At 43.0% G+C, this 20,565-nt stretch overlaps 2 long non-coding RNA genes across 2 annotated transcripts; both read right to left on the bottom strand.

The window, feature by feature from the left end:
- Window positions 1–12,518: 12,518 nt before the first annotated feature.
- Window positions 12,519–13,104, bottom strand: LOC138674272 (uncharacterized). The gene is made up of 3 exons (XR_011320565.1): window positions 13,018–13,104; window positions 12,729–12,939; window positions 12,519–12,639 (listed from the first exon to the last, which is right to left on the bottom strand). It is a non-coding gene; the product is annotated as an uncharacterized lncRNA (long non-coding RNA).
- A 1,229-nt stretch (window positions 13,105–14,333) lies between these two features.
- Window positions 14,334–20,081, bottom strand: LOC138674273 (uncharacterized). Its single transcript, XR_011320566.1, has 3 exons — window positions 20,005–20,081; window positions 19,809–19,928; window positions 14,334–14,400 (listed from the first exon to the last, which is right to left on the bottom strand). It is a non-coding gene; the product is annotated as an uncharacterized lncRNA (long non-coding RNA).
- Between the last annotated feature and the right edge of the window lie 484 nt (window positions 20,082–20,565).

Consider the following 20,565-nt stretch of genomic DNA (forward strand, 5'->3'; position numbering starts at 1 on the left):
GAACACCGGACCCGATATCGAGTACCCCTAGCCCACGGGGCGACTCAAATGTTTCACCAATAAGGACCTGTGTTTCACCAAATCAGTACAGGTTCAGAAATCAAAACACATATTGGTGTCATGCTGTAGTTACAACAGTCTTGTATGAGTGGTGTTGTATTGCCAGGTTAGTAGGATTTTCTCATTTGTTGAACATTTTTAAACTACTTAAGAATAAACACTTGCTTGGTTTAGAATAGCCAATTTTAAATAGATTGTTAGGAAATTGTTAGAATGGTTAGGGTATTGCATCACTTCTTGATTGGTGGGTGTATAACTGCCAAGAAATCATTAGCAGGGGCATAACAATCGTAGTGGGAGAGAATGTGACCATCAACAGGCCCTTGGATTCAGGGAGTCTGCTGACAGCAGGGTCGTTTTTAGCTGAATATTTGTCCTAAGGAACATGGTTCACTTATACAGTGGTGGGCAGCCATCCAAAAAGGCTGCCTTTTTTCTGTATGGTTGATTTTTTTCCTATATATGTATACTTTCTCAGTGAGTAATTTTTAATTTTTGTGCAGTGGCTCGCAAGACAATGAGAACCCTTCATGCGGGTTGCGAGCTTTCGTATTTTGACCAAAATATTGACCAGTATCGCATGTATTTAAGCATATTTTTCATCTTTTTTAGTGCACATTTTTTTCATTTTTATGCAGCATGCAGCCAGGCCCTTTAGTGTTGGTTGAGTAAAATGTGGTGTCTCTTCTTGTGGGTGCACATATGGTGGGGGAAATAAGTATTTGATCCCTTGCTGATTTTCTAAGTTTGCCCACTGACAAAGACATGAACAGTCTGTAATTTTAAGGGTAGGTTAATTTTAACATTGAGAGATAGAATATCAAAAACAAAATTCAGAAAATCACATTGTATACATTATATAAATTTATTTGCATTTTGCAGTGAGAAATAAGTATTTGATCCCCTATCAACCATTAAGAGTTCTGGCTCCTACAGACCAGATAGGCACTCCTAATCATCTCGCTACCTGCATTAAAGCCAGATGTCTTATATAGTCACCTTTATAAAAGACTCCTGTCCACAGACTCAATTATTCAGTCAGACTCTAACCTCATGGGCAAAACCAAAGAGCTTTCTAAGGATGTCAGGGACAAGATCATAGACTTGCACAAAGCTGGAATGGGCTACAAAACCATAAGTAAGATGCTTGGTGAGAAGGAGACAACTGTTGGTGCAATGGTAAGAAAATAGAAGAAATACAAAATGACTGTCAATCAATATCGATCTGGGGCACCATGCAAAACCTCACCTTGTGGGGTATCCTTGATCATGAAGAAGGTGAGAGATCAGTCTAAAACTACTCGGGGGGGGGAACTTGTTAATGATCTTAAGGCAGCTGGGACCATAGTCACCAAGGAAACCATTGCTAACACATTACGCCGTAAAGGTTTAAAATCCTGCAGTGACAGCATGGTCCCCCTGCTAAAGAAGGCACATGTGCAGGCCCATCTGAAGTTTTCCAATGAACAGCTGGATGATTCTGTGAGTGATTGGGAGAAGGTGCTGTGGTCAGATGAGACAAAAATGTAGGTCTTTTGCATTAACTCAACTTGCCGTGTTTGGAGGAAGAGAAATGCTGCCTATGTTAGGGCTAGCGGAATGCACCGAGTATAGATAGGTAGCTACAAGGTGCGTTCGCAGCCTGGGGTCCACCATGCAGAGATATCTGCTGCAAAGTAACGGCGGATAACCTCTGAGCTCACACGTGGGTTAGGCTTCACCCCGTGTGAACTGGAAGCGATCTCTGTTGACGCACAGTACACATAACTATTACCCTAACTACGGGTTGTGCTTGCTCTGGAACTCTTCTGTGCTAGCCGCACACATGAATGAACCAGATTCTAAGCCAGCCAAGGCTAATTGCCCCCCCTGACGCTAGCTGCCTGCCTGAGTGTACAATCCCAAAGCTACAGCCTCAAACCACATATGTTAGAGTGGTATAATATCCACTGGCATAAGCCGAACACATTTGATACTAGCGCATGTCCATGCGGCCATGCAAACCTTTTACAGTTGCAGCTCTACAGTACCTTCCTGGTGGACCAATAGGAGCTGCAACAGGGCCTGAGCGTGTGACCCCCGACCTCCAATGAGAGTACCTCCCATGGGCATGCTCAGTGTGTGAAAAGCGGGACTTAGTCCCAGAAAAGCCTGCTTGCCACTGACCAGTGAAGGCTACAAGTGCAGAGCCTGGAGCCTGGAAAGGCAACAGTAACCATTCGCACAGTATCAGCCTGAGCCAGACACTGGGACCAATGTCTCCGCTGAGCAGGTTCCACTGCGGCTGGAGGAGAATGGGAGACTGCAGCAGACATGGTTCGAGATTCCGACTGTGCAGCGGCGGGAACTCGACACCTAGCAGCCTATGACCCAAAGAACACTGTCTCCATCGTCAAGCATGGAGGTGGAAACATTATGTTTTGGGGGTGTTTCTCCGCTAATGGCACAGGACTACTTCATAGCATCAATAGGGGAATGGATGGAGCCTGGTACCGTAAAATCCTGAGTGACAACCTCCTTCCCTCCGCCAGGACATTAAAAATAGGTTGTTGCTGGGTCTTACAGCAAGACAATAACCCAAAACATACAGCCAAGACAACAAAGGAGTGGCTCAAAAAGAAGCACATTACGGTCATGGAGTGGCCTAGCCAGTCTCCAGACCTTAATCCCATAGAAAACTTATTGAGGGAGTTGAATCTCCAAGTTGCCAAGCAACAGCCTTAGAATCTTAATGATTTAGAGATGATCTGCAAAGAGGAGTGGACCAAAGTTCCTCCTGACATGTGAGCAAACCTCATCATCAGCTACAAAAATCGTCTGACTGCTGTGCTTGCCAACAAGGGTTTTGCCACCAACTATTAAGTCTTGGTTGCCAGATGGATCAAATACTTATTTCTCACTGCAAAATGCAAATAAATTTATATAATTTATGCAATGTGAATTTCTGGATTTTATTTTTGATATTCTATCTCTCTATGTTAAAATTAACCTGCCCTTAAAATTATAGACTGTTCATGTCTTTGTCATTGGGCAAACTTAGAAAATCAGTAAGGGATCAAATACTTATTTCCCCCATTGTATATAGTGCTGGGCAACCTGCCTGATCTAATAGTATGGGCATCACTAATTTGTTGTAAGCCAGATACTGTGCATCTGTATGTGTGCGCACGTATCTGTGTGACTGGCGCCCTGTGTAAGCCTAATTTGAAACTGTTTAACTGTAAAGCGCTGTGGAATATGTTGGCGCTATATAAAGATTATTATTATTATTTGTGTGTATTCAAAATACTAGGCAACTTCCCCCTCCATGATTGGTAGACATGTAGGTTGTTGTTTCATCAGTATTTTGCATGAATGTTGTCTTCGTCTTTATCATGGGGGATGCTGCATCCATCAGCTATATAATAAACTGCAATACTGCCCTACCTTAAAAGAGGTTTTCTGCTCTTTTTTGTATAGCGGATGGACAGGTACTGTATGTAATATGCATTGGGATGACTGATGGCTGTCCCAGAGGTAAGGCTCCCATGATCATAGCGTGGTTACATATTTAGTATCCACAGCTGTAAACCTGTAATTTTAGAGTATCTTTATTCTTGAGGCCTTGTCATGTATTTAACTTTCAATTCAATAACATTGTGTAATGTTTTGATTACAGAAGTGGCGCAACATCACTTACATTTTTGGACACAGTGCCTACGTTATGTGTGCAGAGCGGTTATTGCTGATTCAAATAGAACAAGTGGCCATCTATGCAAATAGCAAAGACGTGCTATGCTAACGGTATAGTTCTCCGCAGTAGTCAAGAACCACTTTTTCTCCATCTGTAGGTGCTTTGGGATAGTTAAAAAGAAGGTGCCACCAGTTTTTTTGTAGTTTGTTTTTTTGTGAAATTAAGCTTAAAATAGTAAGTAAAATGAATTAATGCAATGTTTGCACTGTTTGCAAACATTTCCATATGAAAAATATATATTTTCTTTTCAAATATATATATTGACCACTAGGGGGAGCATTTTCCGTTTTAGACCTCAAGCAGCTATAGTGAGACTTACCAGCTTTACTGTTAGCTGGAAAATTGGGGTAGTAACTGCTGACATCACCATTTCCCTCCCCTTTTGGGTGGTCTAATATCCCTGGGGCAGAATGAAGAGCAGCATCACAGGGCAGAGCCATTTTGTGTGTGATTGCCCTGTAATCTGCTATCACCAGCAGTTACTGCATCAGAAACACAGCTACAGAGTTTACAAAAAAGCAGAACACAGTGGGCTCAGCAGCATGGTGGTCTGGGGGAAAAGTGAAGACATGTGGTGTTTATGTATGGAGCAGCATTATCTGAGCAGAGCTGCCTGTGACTCATCCCTCAGTAAGATAAGAAGGAGGAGATCCAGGTCTGCAGAGAATGGCCAGGCATTGTGGAGGGAGGGGAGAGATACATTGTATGGCAGAGAGAGAGGCAGGCTGTGAATGCAGCTTACCAGAGATCACAGGGTCTGTGTGTGAGGAGGAGACAGAGCAGGAGAAGCACACAGGGAGGGAAGCTTGTGAGAGCAGAGGATGTCTGCCCAGGATGTGCAGTGCAGTTCCTGGAGTACAGAGGAGCATGAAGATAAATCACCCGCACTCCCCATCCTCCGGTTCCAGTGAGTGCTTCTCTCCTGCGATAGAAAGTAAGTGGAGCTTGGCAAGTAGAGTAAGTGGAGCTCGGCAGATAGCACTGGGCTATAATAAAATGACGGCCAGTCACACCTACAGCAGTGAGTTGTGCAGCCCACAGAGGCGTGCTCAGCTCACTGCTAAAAGCAGCTACAATGTTACAGATAGGAGATAATAGACCAGCGCTGACCCTATGTCCATGGGGTGCCGTAAAATGACACTGATAGTGTCGTGAACTGCTGTGAAACCAAGATGTCAGCCCCCAGTGCCTTCTTTAAACTCATATTACACACGTAATCTGTTTCACATGCATTTAACACTTGGTTATAGCAGCATGTTATGCTACATTACAGTGATTTATTAATGATCTACAAACGTGGTACCTTCCCTTTAAACATTTGCAGCCAGGTCACAATACAGATTACAGTTGTCCTAACTAAAAAATCTACAGTAACACGTCAGAGAAGGAAGGTGAGCACTGGCATAATGGAATATCAACTGAATAAAAGCTCCAAAGACCATCGCAGATATTATACCATGATCCGTTTGAAAACTTGAGAAATATATTGAACATCTTTCAATCTAGACACCAAGGACAATGCAATCATGGATTGCACGTGAATTTATAATGGCTGGTGATGGTGAACCTATTAGGAATTAGATGATTCATTCTTTATATATATACTTAACCCTCAAAGCAGTAATGAACCAATTTTACCTCTCAAGGAAATGGGTAACATAGTAACATAGTAACATAGTAACATAGTTAGTAAGGCCGAAAAAAGACATTTGTCCATCCAGTTCAGCCTATATTCCATCATAATAAATACCCAGATCTACGTCCTTCTACAGAACCTAATAATTGTATGATACAATATTGTTCTGCTCCAGGAAGACATCCAGGCCTCTCTTGAACCCCTCGACTGAGTTCGCCATCACCACCTCCTCAGACAAGCAATTCCAGATTCTCACTGCCCTAACAGTAAAGAATCCTCTTCTATGTTGGTGGAAAAACCTTCTCTCCTCCAGACGCAAAGAATGCCCCCTTGTGCCCGTCACCTTCCTTGGTATAAACAGATCCTCAGCGAGATATTTGTATTGTCCCCTTATATACTTATACATGGTTATTAGATCGCCCCTCAGTCGTCTTTTTTCTAGACTAAATAATCCTAATTTCGCTAATCTATCTGGGTATAGATTAATCTATCTGGGTATAGAACTATCTGGGTAGTTCATAGCTTGCATTGTGCTCGGAACACCAGGAGATGTGCAGATCTGTGGTTATTGCGATGGTAAAACAAAACCCCCCAAAACAAGGTTGAAATCATAACATGACATTACAAGGTCCACAAGGCCCATGTTATACAAAGAGAGGGAAAGCAAAAACCTGTAAGCGCAGCCTGTGTTATATTTTATAAATTCAGAAAACGAGTACTTTCATAGTGTATTGGATTCTGAGTTAATTCAGAACCATGGATAGCTCCAACCTGTCGCTTAGCTCTCCTCCACTACAAGGCTCCCTAGCCAAGCCTCACAATCTGGACATCGTAATATTTGATGCTTGTTACCCGATGGTTTGGGAATAACTTTACTTTCAATACCTAAACTTCACTTATTAGTGTTTCCAATCTGCGGCGGTACCATCTAGTAATGATTCCTGCGGGATTTAGTGCAGCTTTTTGCTGAAAATGTTACTTTACTGCCAAATTCTAAAAGGCTTTTAGCAGCCTGGCTCATAATCACTTTAGAGTGAAAGACAAACTTTGTTTTTTGAAGTTATCTAAAGTTTAAATACAGTATTTGTGTTTAAAGCCCTTCACCACCTTGGATTTTTCAGTTTTTGAGTTTCCATTTTTTTTGCTCCCCTTCTTCCCAGAACCATAACTTTTCTGCTTTTCCATCAACATTGCCGTATGGAGGCTTTTTTTCGTGGGACAAGTCGCACTTTTGAACGACACCATTGGTTTTTCCATATCGTGTACTGGAAAACGGGAAAAAAATTCAAATTGCGGTGAAATTCCCCCCAAAAAAGTGCAATTCCACAACTGTTTTCTTTTTTCTGAATTCGTAGATACCAAACATGTATAGGTTTATTTTTATTTAAGTGGTGAAAAAAATGCAAAGCTGATAAAGAAAAACAGTTGCTATTTTCTGAGACCCGTAGCGTCTCCATTTTTCCTGATCTGGGTCTGGATGATGGCTTATTCCTTGTGTGTCGAGCTGACGTTTTTATTGATCCCATTTTGGTGTACACGACCTTTTGATGTCATAAATAATCAAAGAAATAATGACACCTTTATCCATACTAGAAAAATCTAACAGCATTTTTCACGCTGCACCTTCCCAACCTTCCTCTGTTATTCTTTTTTTAATGCCCTTTACTGTCTCAGCAAATTTATGAAATGTCACAACTCATCAGAGAATTGTCATCCTCCGGTATAATTAAGGATTATTGTGAATTTCTTATACTCTTATATCCCCGTCTACAGCACAAGAAAAGTAAGCAAAAAAGAAAAGAAGTCAAATGAATCGTCATTACAAGTTAATCATTGTGGCTTTCTTTCTAAAAAAAATGACCCACTGTCTCATTGCTGTATTAAACTAGTTGTGACTTTCTTATAAGCACGCAAGAGTGTTTTTGGGTGTTTCTCACATGCACCCCAAAGTGTGTAAAATGAAATATTTATTTTCTCCTTTGCAGGTAAAGGACCACCAGTTGCTATTCCACTGACTGCAGAAGACCCTACAGTAGGGGTGATGGAGGCACCAAGAATCAACATCAGTGCATTACACAGCAGTCCTCATAGTTTTCATGTTTCTCATCTGCATGAGGGGAGACACTCTTAATCTGCACCAGATTTGTGCCACCTTATCTGAGGGCAGCATAATGTAGAGACAGAGACCCTGATTCCAGTGATGTCACTTACTGGGGTGCCTGCTGTAGTTTTGATAAAATCCCTGTTTTATCAGCAGGAGATTTTCACTAGAGGACTAGTAAACCTCCATATTCATGAGCTCTGTATTACCCCGCCCCCACCACTGATTGGGCTATGCACAGTATACACGGACAGCTGCCAATCAGTGGTGTGGGCGGGGTAATACAGAGCTCAGCATTCAGAGAACTGCTAGCTCTGCAGTAGATAAAACTGTGATTTTATCAAAACTTCAGCAAGCAGCCCAGTAAGTGACACATCACTGGAATTGAGGTCTCTGTCCCTATATTTTGCAGCTCTCAGATAAGGTAGGAAAAACCCTGTGAATATTGCATTTAAGCCCCACATTTTATATGAAAATTGCTTAACCTGTCTAAACATCAATAGACTGACCGTCATGCTAGCAAAGATATCAGTAGAACAATTCCACTTTCTGAGAAGCTGCAGTGCGTGTGACATTGAGAATCTCAGCAGTGAATTAGACCTGTGCATGGTATAAAAATTAAATCAAAGGAAACCGTGGAGGTTTGGGACTACTTTTATTTTCAATAAATTGGGAGCTTCCAATTTGCTTTAACTGAGTAACACAGAAGAGTAAAGCGAACCCCGCGAACTGAATAACACTAATCTGTATATATTGTATTATAGTGGATTATATAACGAATCCGATTACAGGCTCCAGTGACAGCCCCAACACTTAATTGTGTTTTTACTGTTTTCTTAAACATAGCCCTTATATTTTCCCCTATCACCTGCTCACTTGTAGTCCATCATTCAACTCTGCCCCCTACATATTCATTATATTTAATTGACAGGCGCAATTCTTTGTACCAGAAACAATAAGAAAAACTGTGCTCACGAATGGATGTCAATTACTTAGACAGGACATTTTTCTATTCTACGTTACAGCTGATTGTAGATTTAGCTGAGAAATGTTCCTTTTACACTGAATATTCTGCATAAGGCTTCTTTCACACTTGCGTCGTCTGGCGGCCATCACAATGTGTCGGTGCGACGTATCGACGGATGCATCAAAAATAGTGAAAAACGGATGCAACGCATCCAGTATTTAGACGGATCCGCTAGACGGTTTCGTCGAAAAACTGGATCCGTTGCATCGGTCTTGTCCGTTTTTACCATCCATTTCATCCGGGGTTTTTTTGACGAATCCGTTTTCCATGTCTAAAAAAAATGGGAGTCTCCCAAATGTGATTGGCTACTGGAAAATAGGGAAACCTATATATTGACTGTTTTTACACCCCATCTTTGACAGGGTTTAGAGAAAGTGGCAGAGATGGAAGGAGTGCGTGTGAAGATTGCGACCATATGTTTGGATGTTATTTTTGAGACCAATAGGCTGGCAATAATAGTTCGGCAGAAGGAGGCATCAGCAAGAGAGAGGATTCTTCAACAGCGGCGTCGCCGGCGCCACCTATGGATACATCCCATAAACGCCCAGCGAATAACCCGAGGCGTGTATTCAACTATCTACATGGAGTTGGGGCAGAACCCGGATAAATTCTTTAATTATGTTCGAATGAGACAGGAACACTTTGATGTTTTGTTGGAACTTGTTGGGGATGTCATCCGAAGGAAGGACACACAGTTCAGGTGTTCCATCTCACGGGCGGAGTGGCTGATGGTGACACTGCGGTAAGCCTATTTTTATGTATTTTTTTATCATTGTTCATAGCTAATGCCATGTGCACGTTTTTTTTTTTTTTTTTGCAGCGGGTAAACCACATCAGCAGTGAACATGCTGTAGAAAATACTGCGCTGAAACACTGGGTTGCATTTTCTGCAGCATGTCAATTATTTTATTATTTGTGCCCATTCTACAGTGTTTAACACTTGCTCCATAGGAATGCACAGATGTAAAAATGCTGGTTTAAATGTGCACTAAAACAGAACAAAAACTTCCGAAGTGCCGTTTAACAAAATTAAAAAAAACCAAACAAATATTAAAGATATTATTATATTTGTGAGCAGGTATAAGAAAGAAATGTGGCACTCACCATCTGTCTTCAGCTAAAAATGTCCTTTATTTAGCACTTAAGCCTTCACAAACATGATGCGGCATCGGCAGGAGTATACGAGGGAGCGCGGGAGTGACAGGGGAGGACAACGGCCCGTAGAAGTGCCTGTGCGCGAAACGGCTGTCGTCCTCCCCTGTCACTCCCCCGCTCCCTCGTATACTCCTGCCGATGCCGCATCATGTTTGTGAAGGCTTAAGTGCTAAATAAAGGACATTTTTAGCTGAAGACAGATGGTGAGTGTCGCATTTCTTTCTTATACCTGCTCACTTTGATTCCTGGATTCTGTATGCAGAGCACCACCTGGATCTCATCAGAGGCCAGTAGCGTCCACTCCATGTAAGATCACATGTAAAATTGCTTTGATACACAGCTTTTCAGTGCCGGTCACATTTTCTCTCTATTGATTGTGGATTATTATATTTGTGAAAATTGCTTTAAAATGTGATGTTGGTGTTTGCATTTTTTAATAATTTTTTTTTCCACAGATTCCTTGCTACCGGAGAATCCCTAACATCACTGCATTACCAGTTTCGCCTTGGAATCTCGACAATTTCAGGAATTGTTAAAGTGACCTGCCGCGCACTATGGGATACTTTGCATCAGGAATACATTCCGGATCCGACTATGGACATCTGGCTGCAGAGTGCTGAAAATTTTGAAAAACTGTGCCATTTCCCAAATTGTTTGGGTGCCGTAGATGGCAAACATAACCGGATTGCAAAACCTGCAGGATTTGGCTCCGAGTACTATAATTACAAAAAGTACTTTTCGATAGTACTTATGGCCATAGCGGATGCCAATTGTAAATTTATTGCTGTGGACATTGGAGCCTATGGCCGCTCAAACGACTCACAAGTCATCAAAACTTCTCCGATGGGCCGTTGTCTATATGGAGACACCTATGATTTCCCACCACCAAGACCACTCTCGGGAACATCTGGCCCACCTATGCCATTTGTCTGTGTTGGTGGTGAGGCATTCCAGCTGTCACCACACCTACTGAAACCATATTCCAGCAGAGAATTGACCCGAACAAAACGAGTGTTTAACTACCTTTTAACTAGAGCCAGACGAGTGGTGGAGTGTGCGTTTGGCATTTTAACCGCAAAGTGGCGCGTGCTGCTAACCACCATAAAACTTCAGACAGAGACTGTGGACGAGGTTGTCAAGGCCTGTGTGGTGCTGCACAATTATGGTATTTCCCAGGAGCCAGTTTCCATGGATGAAGAGGACTGTCAGACAACCTTGTGGGATTACCAAAGCAACTCTGTTCGGACCGCAGTTGCGGTTTCCAGAATGAGGGACCACTTCGCTGATTATTTCATGTCATCTGAAGGCCGAGTTCCATGGCAAGATGACATAGTTTGAGATGTTTCTTTGATGTCTATGCCAATAATGTTTTTGTACAGAGCCTTATGATTTTCTAGACACAAAGCTTTACTTAGTTCCCTAAAGTTTGGTATATTTTCTAATAAACCAAACATACCTTGTCAACGTGTGTTATGTTTTTGTAGCTTTATTTTTCTTAGCATACTTAAATGAAGACACTTAACAATAAAATAGTTTTTAAACCAAACAAAATTTTATTTTTCATATTTTTTATTAAATGTCTTCATTAAACATTTTTTGGTGAAACACATTTTTAAAAACCCTTTTTGGGTTACACTCTATTTCAACCCTTTTTTAGTTAAACAAAATATTTTTACAAATGTTTATTAAACAAATTTTACAGTTCATAAATCTGTAAATTGTGTGGTGGAGATACTAACGGAGGGGTTGGAAGGTTGGACCACGTCGATAGTGGGGGAAAGCCTACTGGGTTGGGGTTGATCTGTAGTGGAAGTGGGGGGGGGGGCATGAGGCTGAGCAGGGAGGTCAGGTTTGACAGGGGGGTGGTGTTGGGGTAGGTGGAATACTAAACAGGGAAGGAAAATTTGATAGGGAAGCAAACAGTGGGGAAGACATTGGGATTTGGGCCTGGGTTGGGATTTGGGCCTGGGTTGGGAATTGGGCCTGGGTTGGGAAACAACAAGTAGTTTGGAAAGGGTTGGTAGGAGAGACAGTGGCTGTGTGGGGAGGTGTGGGAGTTGGAGGGGCTTGGGTGATGGCCTGCACTAGAGCAGTATGGCAGCCTTGCATTACCTGCACCTGCTGGTCAATAGATAGCTTTTCCATGCTCCTGAGCATTGATTGAAAAAAAGGTTGTTTGGAGATTCCCTTGCATCTGAATACAGCCTATTCAAGCGACTGCTAAGTTCACTGATGCTTTGTTTCACCATGCTGAACCCAGCAGTCACTTGCTCTCCCAAAAGTTGGAAAGAGATCTGGAAGGCTGCATTCAGATGCAAGAACTCAGGAGCATAACTCCTTTCCTGACCCCTCTGTCGCTGCCACCCCAAACCTAATGGTGTTCTAGAGGTGGCAGGATCAGAGGGGTGGGGTAAAGGGAACGCTAACTCGTCACCAGCAGCTTCAAGTAACGAAGTCTGCGATGATGCTCCAGGACTGGCGGATCTTGATGTGGATGGGGCAGAGGTACCGGAAGTGAGGGAAGGGCCAGATGAGGGGTCAGAGGGGTGGGGTCTACCGACGTGGCCCATGGTGGCGGACTCCTGTGGGATCGCTCCAGAGGGGTCCAAGGTAGAAGCAGGGGCTCCTAAGTGCTACAGAAGGTGCTGTGAAATAATAGAAAAAAATAACAATTAATATATTGATAGGAAAAAGCCCTGCCTGAAGCAAAAAAAAAGGTTACACAGGTAAACATGGTGAATTATTCAATGGGCTGTTGAATATTTACCTTCTTCTCAACATCGTTTCCCGGAGGAAGGACAGGGCACGGCTGTATTTATATGGTGACCTTCGTTGTCCTCTTGAGCCACTCGGGGCCTGCATATCCTGGTTAAACTCCCTTTTAAAGCGATCCCTGAGTGACTGCCACCGCTTCATAACCCTTTCACCTGTAAAGAGAAGAATGAAATAAAAAAAAATGGGTTAATTACAACACATTCTGTCCTGCTCCAGAAATTGCTGAAATGTGACTACTTACGTTTTCGAGTCTGCTGCCTTGGATCAAGCTCCTCCCAGTTGGCCACAATGTTCTCGCATATTTCCTCCCAGAGGCGACAGGTCACAAACTGATTTGCATGCCTGCGGTCAGCCATGTTCCACAGTGGCTCCCACTCGCGGACCTCCTCGATGAGGCGGTCCACATCGAGTCTGCCGTCCTCACCATCTGAGTCGGGAGCACGCTGTGAATACTGTGAAAAGAGCAAAAAAAAAATTAGTACACTGAAACACAAAACTACCAAGAGAAAAAAGAAAAAAAAAAAACTCACTGCTGGCTGACCGCTGCGGCGATTACGATGCCGACTCTAGGAGCGGCTGGGGGGACCTTCATGGCGTTGGCCAGAATGTGCAGCAGACTAAAAATAGGAAAAAGGATTATGTTGGATGTAGGCATATGTTGTATGTGTACTGTGATGTATGATGATCTGTTTTGTATGTGTTGAGTAGGTTTGAGCGAAACGGGTCGGCCACTTTCAGAAGTCGCCGACTTATGGCAAAGTCTGGTTTCATGAAACCCGACCCCTGTGTGGGGTCGGCCATGAGGTCGGCGATCTTCTGAATGTGGTATCGGAATTCCGATCCCGATTTCCGATATGTTTGCAATATCGGAAATCGGTATCGGAATCCATATTTAATGTAAAATAAAGAATTAAAATAAAAAATATCGCTATACTTACCCTCTGACGCGCCCTGGTACTAACCGGGAACCTTCCTTCCTTCGAATCAGCGCTTCCAGGACCTTGCGGTGACGTCGCGATGACGTCGCGGCTTGTGATTGGTCGCGCGGCCGCCCATGTGACCGCTCGCGCGACCAATCACAAGCCGCGACGTCACGCAAGGTCCTGCAAGCGCTGATTCTTAGGAAGGAAGGCTGCCAGAAAGAAGCATCGCGACGTCACCGCAAGGTCCTGGAAGCGCTGATTCGAAGGAAGGAAGGTTCCCGGTTAGTACCAGGGCGCGTCAGAGGGTAAGTATAGCGATATTTTTTATTTTAATTCTTTATTTTACACTTAAATATGGATCCCAGGGTCTGAAGGAGAGTTTCCGCTCCTTCAGACCCTGGGAACCATTGGAAACCCAATGCACTGCATTGGGTTTCGAGTTTCGGCCGACCCCGACTTTTTTATAGGATCGGCCGATTTCACTCGACCCGACTTTTGAAAAAGTCGGGTTTCGTGAAACCCGACCCGATCCCATAAAAGTAAAGGTCGCTCAACCCTAGTGTTGAGTGCACTGTGATGTGTGAAGCAACTGTTTCGGCACAACTTACACTCTGTGCGCCCGCTCCTTGTGTTTCTCCACCCATCCCGTCTCCTTCTGAGAGACTCTCGACTGCTTCAGCTTCCTGTGAAAGCATAATTAATGCATATAGTGTTTAAAAGAAATTTTAACAAGAACACCAAAAACGAAAAAAATTTTAAATTACCTCACTACGCAGACACTGTGGAGGAGGGCTCCCAGAAGAAGACTTTTTTTTTGCTGAGTGGTCCCTGCTGTATCTGTAAGTATAAAGACGCTTGTAAGCTACTATACAAATTAAATTCAAAGCTTCATGGTCTTTAACACTTACATCAGGAAACAGGCTTGCTGGCCCCTGCTGGCTCGGTCCCTGCTGGCTTGGTGGTCCCTTCTGGCTGTGGTCCCTGGTGTATCTGTAAGCATAAAGACACTTGTAAGCTACAGTACTATACTAATTGAATTAGAAGCTTTGTGGTCTTTAATACTTACTATTATAGGCCAGTAAGCTTAACCTCTACTGTGGGTAAAATCCTGGAGGGCATTCTAAGGGATGCTATGCTGGAGTATCTGAAGAGGAATAACCTCATGACCCAGTATCAGCACGGGTTTACTAGGGACCGTTCATGTCAGACTAATTTGATCAGCTTCTATGAAGAGGTAAGTTCCGGACTGGACCAAGGAAACCCAGTAGATGTAGTGCATATGGACTTTTCAAAAGCTTTTGATACGGTGCCACACAAAAGGTTGATACATAAAATGAGAATAATGGGGATAGGGGAAAATATGTGTATGTGGGTTGAGAGCTGGCTCAGGGATAGGAAACAAAGGGTGGTTATTAATGGAACACACTCGAACTGGATAGCGGTTAGCAGTGGGGTACCACAGGGGTCAGTATTGGGCCCTCTTCTTTTTAACATATTTATTAATGAACTTGTAGGGGGCATTCAGAGTAGAATTTCAATATTTGCAGATGACACTAAACTCTGCAAGGTAATCAATACAGGGGAGAACAAGTTTATATTACAGGATGATTTATGTAAACTAGAAGCTTGGGCTGATAAATGGCAAATGAGCTTTAATGGGGATACATGTAAGGTCATGCACTTGGGTAGAAGTAATAAGATGTATAACTATGTGCTTAACCCCTTTATCCCATATGACGTACTATCCCATCGAGGTGCCCTGGGACTTAATTCCCAGTGACGGGATAGTACGTCATATGCGATCGGCCGCGCTCACGGGGGGAGCGCGGCCGATCGCGGCCGGGTGTCAGCTGCCTATCGCAGCTGACATCCGGCACTATGTGCCAGGAGCGGTCACGGACCGCCCCCGGCACATTAACCCCCGGCACACCGCGATCAAAGATGATCGCGATGTGCCGGCGGTATAGGGAAGCTTCCCGCAGGGAGGGGGCTCCCTGCGGGCTTCCCTGAGACCCCCGCAGCAACGCGATGTGATCGCGTTGCTGCGAGGGTCTTACCTCCCTCCCTGCATCTTCCAGGCCCGGATCCAAGATGGCCGCGGATCCGGGTCCTGCAGGGAGGGAGGTGACTTCACAGAAGCCTGCTCAGAGCAGGCACTGTGAAGCAGACTGCACTTCTATCAGATCGGTGATCTGACAGAGTGCTGTGCACACTGTCAGATCACTGATCTGTGATGTCCCCCCCTGGGGCAAAGTAAAAAAGTAAAAAAAATAATTTCCAAATGTGTAAAAAAAATAAAAAAAAATATTCCAAAATAATGAAAAAAAAAAAAATATTATTCCCATAAATACATTTCTTTATCTAAATAAAAAAAACAAAACAATAAAAGTACACATATTTAGTATCGCCGCGTCCGTAACGACCCGACCTATAAAACTGTCCCACTAGTTAACCTCTTCAGTAAACACCGTAAGAAAAAAAAAAAACGAGGCAAAAAACGCTTTATTATCATATTGCCGAACAAAAAGTGGAATAACACGCGATCAAAAAGACAAATATAAATAACCATGGTACCGCTGAAAGCGTCATCTTGTCCCGCAAAAAACGAGCTGCCACACATCATGATCAGCAAAAAACTAAAAAAGTTATAGTCCTCAGAATAAAGCGATGCAAAAATAATTATTTTTTCTATAAAATAGTTTTTATCGTAAAAAAGCGCCAAAACATAAAAAAAATAATATAAATGAGGTATCACTGTAATCGTACTGACCCAAAGAATAAAACTGCTTTATCAATTTTACCAAACGCGGAACGGTATAAACGCCTCCCCCAAAAGAAATTCATGAATAGCTGGTTTTTGGTCATTCTGCCTCACAAAAATCGGAATAAAAAGCGATCAAAAAATGTGCCGTGCCCGAAAATGTTACCAATAAAAACGTCAACTCGTCCCGCAAAAAAAAAGACCTCACATGACTCTGTGGACCAAAATATGGAAAATTTATAGCTCTCAAAATGTGGTAACGCAAAAAATATTTTTTGCAATAAAAAGCGTCTTTCAGTGTGTGACGGCTGCCAATCATAAAAATCCGCTAAAAAACCCGCTATAAAAGTAAATCAAACCCCCCTTCATCACCCCCTTAGTTAGGGAAAAATAAAAAAAATGTATTTATTTCCATTTTCCCATTAGGGCTAGGGTTAGGGCTAGGGTTAGGGTTGGGGCTAGGGTTAGGGCTAAGGCTAGGGTTAGGGCTAGGGTTAGGGTTAGGGCTAGGGCTACGGTTAGGGCTAGGGTTAGGGCTAGGGTTAGGGTTGGGTCTAGGGTTAGGGCTAGGGTTGGGGCTAGGGTTAAGGCTACCGTTAGGGTTGGGGCTAAAGTTACGATTAGGGTTTAGATTACATTTACGGTTGGGAATAGGGTTGGGATTGGGGTTAGGGGTGTGTCAGGGTTAGAGGTGTGGTTAGGGTTACTGTTGGGATTAGGGTTAGGGGTGTGTTTGGATTAGGGTTTCAGTTATAATTGGGGGGTTTCCACTGTTTAGGCACATCAGGGGCTCTCCAAACACGACATGGCGTCCGATCTCAATTCCAGCCAATTCTGCGTTGAAAAAGTAAAACAGTGCTCCTTCCCTTCCGAGCTCTCCCGTGTGCCCAAACAGGGGTTTACCCCAACATATGGGGTATCAGCGTACTCAGGACAAATAGGACAACAACCTTTGGGTCCAATATCTCCTGTTACCCTTGAGAAAATACAAAACTGGGGGCTAAAAAATCATTTTTGTGGGAAAAAAAAGATTTTTTATTTTCACGGCTCTGCGTTATAAACTGTAGTGAAACACTTGGGGGTTCAAAGTTCTTACATCACATCTAGATAAGTTCCTTGGGGGGTCTAGTTTCCAAAATGGGGTCACTTGTGGGGGGCTTCTACTGTTTAGGTACATTAGGGGCTCTGCAAACGCAATGTGACGCCTGCAGACCATTCCATCTAAGTCTGCATTTCAAATGACGCTCCTTCCCTTCCGAGCCCTCCCATGCATCCAAACGGTGGTTCCCCCCACATATGGGGTATCAGCGCACTCAGGACAAATTGGAAAACAACTTTTGGGTTCCATATTCTCCTGCTACCCTCGGGAAAATACAAAACTGGGGGCTAAAAAAATAATTTTTGTGGGAAAAAATTTTTGTTTTATTTTTACGGCTCTGCATTATAAACTTCTGTGAAGCCCTTGGTGGGTCAAAGCGCTCACCACACATCTAGATAAGTTCCTTAGGGGGTCTACTTTCCAACATGGTGTCACTTGTGGGGGGTTTCTACTGTTTAGGTACATTAGGGGCTCTGCAAACGCAATGTGATGCCTGCAGACCATTCCATCTAAGTCTGCATTCCAAATGGCGCTCCTTCCCTTCCATGTGTCCAAACGGTGGTTTCCCCCCACATATGGGGTATCAGCGCACTCAGGACAAGTTGGAAAACAACTTTTGGGGTCCAATTTCTCCTGCTACCCTCGGGAAAATACAAAACTGGGGGCTAAAAAAATAATTTTTGTGGGAAAAAATTTTTGTTTTATTTTTATGGCTCTGCATTATAAACTTCTGTGAAGCACTTGGTGGGTCAAAGTGCTCACCACACCTCTAGATAAGTTCCTTAGGGGGTCTACTTTCCAAAATGGTGTCACTTGTGGGGGGTTTCAATGTTTAGGCACATCAGGGGCTCCCCAAACGCAACATGGCGTCCCATCTCAATTCCAGTCAATTTTGCATTGAAAAGTCAAATGGCGCTCCTTCGCTTCCGAGCTCTGTCATGTGCCCAAACAGTGGTTTACCCCCACATATGGGGTATCGGCGTACTCAGGACAAATTGTACAACAACTTTTGGGGTCCATTTTCTCCTGTTACCCTTGGTAAAATAAAACAAATTGGAGCTGAAGTAAATTTTTTGTGAAAAAAAGTTAAATGTTCATTTTTATTTAAACATTCCAAAAATTCCTGTGAAGCACCAGAAGGGTTAATAAACTTCTTGAATATGGTTTTGAGCACCTTGAGGGGTGCAGTTTTTAGAATGGTGTCACATTTGGGTATTTTCTATCATATAGACCCCTCAAAATGACTTCTAATGAGATGTGGTCGCTAAAAAAAAAAAAAAAATGGTGTTGTAAAAATGAGAAATTGCTGGTCAACTTTTAACCCTTATAACTCCCTAACAAAAAAAATTTTGGTTCCAAAATTGTGCTGATGTAAAGTAGACATGTGGGAAATGTTACTTATTAAGTATTTTGTGTGACATATCTCTGTGATTTAATTGCATAAAAATTCAAAGTTGGAAAATTGCGAAATTTTCAAAATTTTCGCCAAATTTCCGTTTTTTTTCACAAATAAACGCAGGCAATATCAAAGAAATTTTACCACTATCATGAAGTACAATATGTCCCGAGAAAACAATGTCAGAATCACTGGGATCCGTTGAAGCGTTCCAGAGTTATAACCTCATAAATGTACAGTGGTCAGAATTGTAAAAATTGGCCCGGTCATTAACGTGCAAACCACCCTTGGGGCTTAAGGGGTTAATTCTAAAACTCTGGGCAAAACCGTCAATGAAAAAGATCTGGGTGTATGGGTGGATGACAATCTCATAGTCAGTGGCCAGTGTCAGGCAGCTGCTACTAAGGCAAATAAAATAACGGGATGCATTAAAAGAGGCATAGATGCTCATGAGGAGAACATAATTTTACCTCTATACAAGTCACTTGTTCGACCACACTTAGAATACTGTGCACAGTTCTGGTCTCCGGTGTATAAGAAAGACATAGCTGAACTAGAGCGGGTGCAGAGAAGAGCGACCAAGGTTATTAGAGGACTGGGGGGTCTGCAGTACCAAGATGGGTTATTACACTTGGGGCTATTTAGTTTGGAAAAACCAAGGCTAAGGGGTGATCTTATTTTAATGTATAAATATATGAGGGGACAGTACAAAGACCTTTCTGATGATCTTTTTAATCATAGACCTGAGACAGGGACAAGGGGGCATCCTCTACGTCTGGAGGAAAGAAGGTTTAAGCATAATAACAGACGCGGATTCTTTTCTGAAAGAGCAGTGAGACTATGGAACTCTCTGCCGTATGATGTTGTAATGAGTGATTCGTTACTTAAATTTAAGAGGGGACTGGATACCCTTCTGGAAAAGTATAATGTTACAGGATATATACACTAGATTCCTTGATAGGGCGTTAATCCAGAGAATTAGTCTGATTGCCGTATGTGGAGTCGGGAAGGAATTTTTTTCCCCAATGTGGAACTTACTATTTGCCACATGGGTTTTTTTTGCCTTCCTCTGGATCAACATGTTAGGGCATGTTAGGTTAGGCTATGGGTTGAACTAGATGGACTTAAAGTCTTCCTTCAACCTTAATAACTATGTAACTATCAGGAAAGTGGCTTGCTGGCTCAGTCCTTGCTGGCTCGGTCCCTGCTGGCTCGGTCCCTGCTGGCTTGGTGGTCCCTGCTGGCTGTTGTCCCTGGTGTATCTGTAAGCATAAAAACACTTGTAAGCTACAGTACTATACAAATTGAATTAGAAGCTTTGTGGTCTTTAATACTTACATCAGGAAAGTGGCTTCCTGGCTCGGTCCCTGCTGGCTTTGTGGTCCCTGCTGGCTTTGTGGTCCCTGCTAGTTTTGTGGTCCATGGTGTATCTGTAAGCATAAAGACACTTGTAAGCTACTATATAAATTGAATTAGAAGTTTTGTGGTCTTTAATACTTGCATGAGGAAAATCGCTTGCTGGCTCGGTCCCTGCTGGCTGTGGTCCCTGCTAGCTTTGTGGTCCCTGGTGTATCTGTAAGCATAAAGACACTTGTAAACTACTATACAAATTGAATTAGAAGCTTTGTGGTCTTTAATACTTACATCAGGAAAGTGGCTTGCTGGCTTGGTCCTTGCTGGCTTTGTTGCCCCTGCTGACTTTGTGGTCCCTTCTGACTTTGTGGTCCCTGCTGGCTGACTGGTCCCTGATGGATCTGTAAGTATAAAGAATTTATACTTAGATCCACAAACCCCCAAACTGGCTAATGTAAAATATTTAAAAACTACCCTGCTCAAATGATCTGAGCAATGTTCAAGCAGACCAACAAACAACGTTTTGAGAAACAACCCCCCAAAAAT

The sequence above is a fragment of the Ranitomeya imitator genome, chromosome 4 (assembly GCF_032444005.1).
Source record: "Ranitomeya imitator isolate aRanImi1 chromosome 4, aRanImi1.pri, whole genome shotgun sequence".
NCBI classification, from domain to species: domain Eukaryota; kingdom Metazoa; phylum Chordata; class Amphibia; order Anura; family Dendrobatidae; genus Ranitomeya; species Ranitomeya imitator.